At 42.0% G+C, this 8,024-nt stretch overlaps 1 protein-coding gene across 1 annotated transcript in view; it reads right to left on the bottom strand.

Moving 5' to 3' along the window:
* LOC309479447 (uncharacterized protein) overlaps window positions 1–8,024 on the bottom strand; it is a 148,951-nt gene that overhangs the window by 40,068 nt on the left and 100,859 nt on the right. The window lies entirely within an intron of this gene.

The raw sequence follows: 8,024 nt of genomic DNA, 5'->3' as shown, positions 1-8,024 counted from the left end.
AACATAAAAAAGAGCCATGTACACAGTGAATCTAAATTTGGTTGTCAGTTCACCTTTTAGTGCTTAATCCCATTCTATACACACGTTCAGTATTTTATGGGAGTGACAACCGCATTCTTCAACCAAATTAATTCTCAAAAAACATGGGATATATAAACACACTATGAAGGACTAAACGTATAATATAAAACAAAACATACAGTATGATCATTGATTTCAGAAAACATGGCCACACGCATGAAGTCACATCCATTAAAGATCAAACAGTTGAATGTACCCAATCTTACAAATATCTTCAGACAATTATCGATTCAAAACTGAACTTTGAGGCAAATTGTGAAGCTGTGTGCAAAAAGGGGCACCAGCGCTTGTTTTGTTTGAGAAAAAACAAAACAAAAAAACAAGTCTTATTTTAACAATGACAAAACCTTAATGGTCGCATTCTACCATGCTTTTACCATGCCTACCATGCCTTCTCTTTGGTGTCATTGTTTAGGAACCTATCCTTAAAGAACAGAAACTAAATAAAATTGTTAAACGGTCTAGTAAGCTGATTGGTGTGTCACAGCTTAACCCAGTATCCCTGTACACCAGGCAGTTATAGTGGATAACTGGCTCAATATTAAATGATGATTCACACCCTTTGCACAGTGAATTTCATCTTCATACCTCTAGACAAAGGTTTATAGTCCCAAAGTGCAGAACAAAGCGGTATCAAAATAGTTTTGTTCCAGCAGCCATCGTTCAGAGGAACAAAATGCATAGATGTCACAGAGGAATGTTATTTATCTATTTTATTTATTTATTGGTTTATGATGTTTATATATTGTCTAATGTCTATTGTCTGTGTTTGTTTCTTAAATGTGTGGATAACTCTGACATTGCAAAACAAATCTACCTATGGGTACAAATAAAGTAACATGAAAGGAAATAATTATATGAAATTGAATATATAGTTACAATTCTGAATATATATACAGTGGGGAAAACAAGTATTTGATACACTGCCGATTTTGCAGGTTTTACTAAATGTTGTGCATTTAAATGCAAATCAATTATTTAAAAATCATACAATGTGATTTTCTGGATTTTTGTTTTAGATTCCGTCTCTCACAGTTGAAGTGTACCTATGATAAAAATTACAGACCTCTACATGCTTTGTACAGTGCCCTCCACAATTATTGAACCCCCTGGTAAATATGATCAAAATTGGCTGTAAAAAATAAATCTGCATCGATTATCCTTGTGATCTTTCATTCAAAAAATGTGCAAAATTCTAACCTTTCATTGAAGTAAAAGAATTGAAAGTGGGGGGAAATCACATTATGAAATAAATGTTTTTCTCCAAAACATGTTGGCCACAATTATTGAAACCCCTAGAATTTTTTACGAGTAAAATATCTCTGAAGTATATTCCCATTAATATTTACCTTTTTTAGTACACCAGGGTGACTAGGAACATGAAACTGTCCAGCTATGACTTCGTGTTTCACAGGAGTTTAAATATGAGGAAACACAAAGGCCAAATCCCCTTAATCATCCATCACAATGAGTAAAACCACAGAATACAGTTCTGATGCGTAGCAAAAGATTGTTGAGCATCACAAACTAGAAAGTGGCTGTAAGACAATAGCTAAAGAATTGAAAATCCCCATTTTGACCATCAGGGCAATAATTAAGAAGTTATAACCAACTAAAGATGTTATGAATCTGCCAGGAAAAGGACGTGTGTCTATACTGTCTTAATGCACGGCGAGTATGAAAGTTTGACTGGCCAAAGACTCTCCAAGGATCACAGATGGAGAATTGCAGAGATTAGTTGAGTCTTAGGGTCAGAAAGCCTAAAAAAAAAATTATCAAACAACCCCTACATCCCCACATGTTGTTTGGGAGGGTTTAAAAAAAAACCTCCTCGCTCATCCAAAAACAAATTCCAGCAAATTTAATTGTCAGACACGACTGGATCTTCAAACAACACAGGGTTCTGTGGTCAGATGAGACTAAAACAGAGCTTTTTGGCAGCAAACACACTAGATGGGTTTGGTGAACACAAGGATAAAAAGTACCCCATGTGTACAATTTAATATACTGTTGGATCTTTAATGTTGTGGGCATATTTTTCTGCTGGAGGTCCTGGACTTCTTGTTCAGATACATGGCATTGTGGATTCTATCAAATATCAACAGATAAAAAATCAAAACCTGATGCCTTCTGCTAGAAATCTTATAATGGGCCGTGGTTGGATCTTCCATCAGGACAACGATCCAAAACAAACATCAAAATCAAAACAAAAATTTGTTGTGGAGCACAAAATGAAGCTTCTGCCATGACCGTCTCAGTCCCCTGACCTGATGAGTGGAGTGAACTGAAGAGGAGAAGCACCAACATGGATCTGGGAATCTGAAGGATCTGGAGAGATTCTGTGTGGAGGAATGATCTCTGATCTCTTGTCAGTTATTCTCCAAACTCATCAGGCATTATAGGAGAAGACTCAGAGCTGTTATCTTGGCAAAAGGAGATTGCAAAAAGTATTTAATAAAAGGGTTTCAATAATTGTGGCCAACGTGTTTTGGAGAAAAACATTTATTTCATAATGTGATTTTCCCCCCACTTTCAATTCTTTTACTTCAATGAAAGGTTAGAATTTTGCACATTTTTTGAATGAAAGATCACAAGGATAATCGATGCAGATTTATTTTTTACAGCCAATTTTGATCATATTTACCAGGGGGTTCAATAATTGTGGAGGGCACTGTAAGTGGGAAAACCTACAAAATCTGCAGTGTATCAAATACTTGTTCTCCCCACTGTACAGTTGTAATTAAAATGATCCCACCCCCATTGCAAATAAGGTTTATTGGCAAAATTTACAGACAATGAACAAATCATACAAAAGTAATTGAAAATAGCTCAACACAACATCTCGGTTACGCATGTAACCCCCGTTCCCTGAAGGAGGGAACGGAGAAGTCACGTCGGATGAACGACAAATAGGAATCTCGCTAGAGTGGCCAGTCTACTTCAAGTGTTACTAAAAGGAGCCAATGCACATTGGCATGCGATAATTGCATTAGCTGCGCTGCATCGCAGCACGTGCATATAATGGGCAACAGGTGCATCGCATCTTAAGGTTTTCGCTGAGGAGCACAGTAGATGCCCCAGCGGGGCACAGTAGATGTGGGGACGGGACGCAACGTCTCCGTTGCCTTCTTCAGGGAACGAGGGTTACATACGTAACCGAGACGTTCCCTATCAGTCGGTCACTCGGATGACCGACTAACAGGAATCCCCTACCAAAGCGCCACAGAAAACGCTCTACACGTAGGCTATAGAACCCAGCGAACATGTTGGGTGCCGCCCAGCCCGCAGCTCTACAAATAACTGTTAGCGAGACACCACGCCAACGCCCAGGAGGATGCAACACTTTTTGTTGAGTAAGCTCGCAGCCTGGAACCATGGGCACATAGCCAGGCCGGGGTCTTGCCCGGTATGAACTCTAGGCCCGATTCGTCGAATGAAGATGCCTGCAGGTCCCCTACCCTCTTGATGGAGACCACTGAAACCAGCAACAGTCTTTATAGACAGAATATTTAAATCTGCTGAATGAAAAGGACCAAAGTGCGCGCTCTGAAGTGCTCAAAGCACCAGAATGAACAAAACGGAGCACAAGATTCTCCACCCGGCCCTCTTCCGGGGGTGTGGTCACAGTCTCCCGAACAGCAATCCCCTCTATCTCTGGGTCACCCGTCCTAGAGTCTCTTACCCTTGCGCTTCCCGGCTGGTTTGGCGGGATTTGATGGTTTGATGAGTAGACTTTGGTGATGCAGCCGGCGGAAACAGCAGCGGACCACCAGGGCAGGATGTGTGAGAGAGCCTCAGTCTGCTTCTGGACGGCTGAGAAATGCTGGGCAAAGCTCTCAACTGCGTCGCCGGAGAGGCAGGTGGGGGAATTAAGAAACCTGACCTTGTCGGTTTCCCTCATGTCGGCCAGACACAGCCAGAGTTGGTTCCTGGACCACTAATGTGGACATCGCACAACCCACCGACCACGCCATAACCTTCGTCGCACAAAGCGTGAGGTTTGTCGCGGTACAAAGTTCGTGCAGAACTTCTAGGTTGTGACCACCCTCGTGCAGGTCCTTCAATGCCTTGGCCTGATGGACCTGCAACAACGCCATGGCGTGTATGGCAGAGGCAGCTTTCCCACAGGCCTGGTAAGCCTCGCCGGTTAAATCCGACGAGTGCTCCTCGTGGACCTCGTGGGACTAAGAACCAGCACGGGCCACGCCGACAAACCTATCGTCCAGCCGTGAGGGCTCTGGACACGGTGATGGGTTCCACTCGAGCCCAATCCTCTCAGCTGCCCTGGAAAGCATAGCCATAATCTCAGGGTCTGACTTGGGCAGCACTATGGTTCCCAAAGGAGGCAGCATAGCCAAATCGTCATCTCCAAAGGAGTCTGGTTCACCCTCCGATGCAGTGATCAACATCTGATCGTCGGGAGAAGCCCCAAAGGATATGGCTGGTATAACGCCTTCAGATGGTCCAGCGCATTCCTGAAGCAACTCTACTGGCTGCGGAGCTAGGGAGTTGGTTCCCCTAAGGAACTCTGCGATGGTCATCTTCCTGCAATGGATGCATGACTCATCCAAGAACGCAATCTCAGTGTGTTTGAAGCCCAGGCATGTGACACAGCGATCATGACCATCCCTCTGCGCCAGATAACGACCGCATCCAGAAACACGCGGGTTGAATGTCATCTTTAAAAAGATGCAAGCTGAAACCTGTGTAAACTCTTTGAGAGAATTGCTGCCTCTCAGTGCTGAAGCACACAGGGGAACGGCCGCAGCAACACAGATAGGGTTAGTGCAGCCTATGGTGTGCTTAGACAACAACAAAAAACAAAACAACAAAAAAAACAAGAGGAACGAGAGGAAATCCAGCCCCGCTGCAACACTGTCTCTCCAACACTGACGAGGAGAGAGCTTCTCCAAAAAGAGCTGCTTGTTAAAGGAACACTCCGACTTTTTGAGACTTTAGCTTATTCACATTATCCCCCAGAGTTAGATAAGTCCATACACCTTTTTCATTTCTGTGCGTTCTGTAAGTGTTATTTGACGCACCCACCGCTAGCCTAGCTTAGCACAAAGACTGGATGTAAATGGATAGTGTTAGCATAGTAATCCCAATAAGTGACAAAATAATTCAAAGATTTTCCTATTTACATGTTGTGATCTGTATAGTCACAGCGTGTACAAAAAACAAGGCTATATGAGACAGAGACCATTTTTAATCGTATAAATACTGGGAACTATATTCTCACTCGGCGTAGGAGCACAGCTAGCGTTACTTGGGCGGAGTGGCTACTTGGGCGGAGTGATCAGCGCAGCACACGAGACGCCCACACGAGACACACTGTATGCAATGGCAATACTACAATTTCATTGAACTATGAATGATCATTATAACAAAATCACTTACTTGGTGGACAGCTGACCATTAGGTTCACTCGGCATGGGGCGTTTCTTCCAGTTGATCTTGTCACATTGGGAAAAAAAACGACAACTGCCGGGTGTATTAGGGCAGAGAAATCTTCCGTGGAAGTGACGCAAATATTTTGATTGTCATCAGCCCTTGACATTGATGGCAATACCCGGTCCCATTCATTACAACAAAGACACTCGGTTTCTGTGGGCATAGGTTGGCATGTTCCACATTTACACCACCAGTCCGTGTTCGTTCTGATTCTCCCTTCGACATCAATCTGTTCGACATCTTGTCTTACAGCTTCCAAAGTTTGTAACTCCTCGTCTGTGTATTCTGGCTCAAACCTATATGGTTCGGGATCTTGGTTTGATACACAGTAAAATTCCTCTGAGTCTGACAATTCCTCAAAGTCAGCCATGATCATGAGTCACGTCTAGCGAGTTAGTCACGTTTGTTTTGTTTACGGAACCATCAACAGAACAGGGCGTCTCGTGTGCTGCGCTGATCACTCCGCCCAAGTAGCCACTCCGCCCAAGTAACGCTAGCTGTGCTCCTACGCCGAGTGAGAATATAGTTCCCAGTATTTATACGATTAAAAATGGTCTCTGTCTCATATAGCCTTGTTTTTTGTACACGCTGTGACTATACAGATCACAACATGTAAATAGGAAAATGTTTGAATTATTTTGTCACTTATTGGGATTACTATGCTAACACTATCCATTTACATCCAGTCTTTGTGCTAAGCTAGGCTAGCGGTGGGTGCGTCAAATAACACTTACAGAACGCACAGAAATGAAAAAGGTATGTATGGACTTATCTAACTCTGGGGGATAATGTGAATAAGCTAAAGTCTCAAAAAGTCGGAGTGTTCCTTTAAAGAACACTGTTGCAGAGAGCAGACAACATGAACCGCTCGGCTCCGAAGCGAAAGGCTGAAGATGCGATGCACCTGCTACTCATTATATGCACGTGCCGCGATGCAGCGCAGCTGATGCAATTATCGCATGCCTCGTTTTAGTTACACTCAAAGTAGATTGGCCTCTCTAGCAAGATTCCTATCCGTCGGTCATCAGACTTGATGTCGAGAGTGACCGACTGAAAGGGAAAAAATGTTTCAAGTAGTTTCCCCAAACTCAACTGAAAATGCAACTTTTAATGACATCCGCAGTCTCAAAATTATTCAACCCCCTGAACAGAATCCCTCACAACAGCACAAATCTGCAAAACAGGTGTCGTCTCAAGCACACATTATACAATTCATCAAGGGCTTCATTAGTTGCACCAGGTGTGCTTGAGCTAGAACACATAAAATATCTGAATTGGCTAGGTTTATGAGTGTAACGTTTGACTGCATGTTAGAAATATGGCAAAGAATGGTTCAAAAATTTAAGAGAAGCTATCATTGTCCTTCACAAACAAGGAACAGGATACAAAAAGATAGATTAGGCACTAAATGTTCCCCCGAGACTCATGAAAGTATAATTCGCAGTTCAAAGTTAAAGGAACAATGGTTACACTACCTGGACGGGTATTTTACTCGTAAATTCCGCAAGTTCCACTCTTATAGTGTGGTAAATTCCTGCAAATATTTATTCACTATAGCATGTAGCAGGATGTATGAGTTAATTCATTCATCCAGATGAACAGATCAAATTAATAATTTGAAATCTTCTGTCAGACTTTAATTTCTCATTGAAATTAAAGTACACATTGATGTCCCAAGACACGAAACGAGCGGTTTGTGTGAGAAAACGAACAGTATTTATATCGTTTTTACCTCTTGAACACGTCCAAGTCTGAGAGCGCGGGCGGGTATAGATATATACACTAGATGTCGCATTGGCTACGGTTTCTCGGTAGCCAATGCGACATCTAGTGTATATGTCTATACCCGCCCGCGCTCTCAGATCATTTGGACGCAGCTGTGTTCAAGAGGTAAAAACGATATAAATACTGTTCGTTTTCTCACACAAACCGCTCGTTTCGTGTCTTGGGACATCAATGTGTACTTACGATGGGGAATTGTTTAATTTGGACGATGGGGAATTGTTTTAATTTGGACTCTGTGCATGCTCTTTGAGACAGTGACCATCGACCTGCATAATATGACTGACAGACAAGAACGGTTTGACCTAAAAATATCAAAATTGAAACTACTGCGGAAAAAAGACACCTACATCTTGGATGCCCTTGAGGTAAGCTAAAACATACCAAAATTTAATTTCAAAGTGAACTATCCCTTTAATGCAGTTGTCCCATTCCATTTGTAATTTTTTGTATATACACTCAAGTTTAGTATAGGTTTGAGATCCAATGAGGGAATCTGTAATTCTCAGAGACAGAGATTTTCTTTGCTGCAGCATCTGCCTGTTCAATACCAAATAGTCCCATTGGCTATTCTGGGTTTATTCTTTTATTAAATACCTTTGGATTAGAACTTTTGACTTATCTTCATCTTTGGACTCTATACATTCTATACATCGTTATAACTATACATTCAGATTTACATTTATTTATCATGGTTTACATTTATA

The sequence above is a fragment of the Leuciscus leuciscus genome (genome assembly GCF_965113295.1).
Source record: "Leuciscus leuciscus genome assembly, chromosome: 17".
NCBI lineage: Eukaryota > Metazoa > Chordata > Actinopteri > Cypriniformes > Leuciscidae > Leuciscus > Leuciscus leuciscus.
Note: the sequence above shows the minus strand (reverse complement) of the source record. Positions and strands in the feature narration are given on the sequence as shown.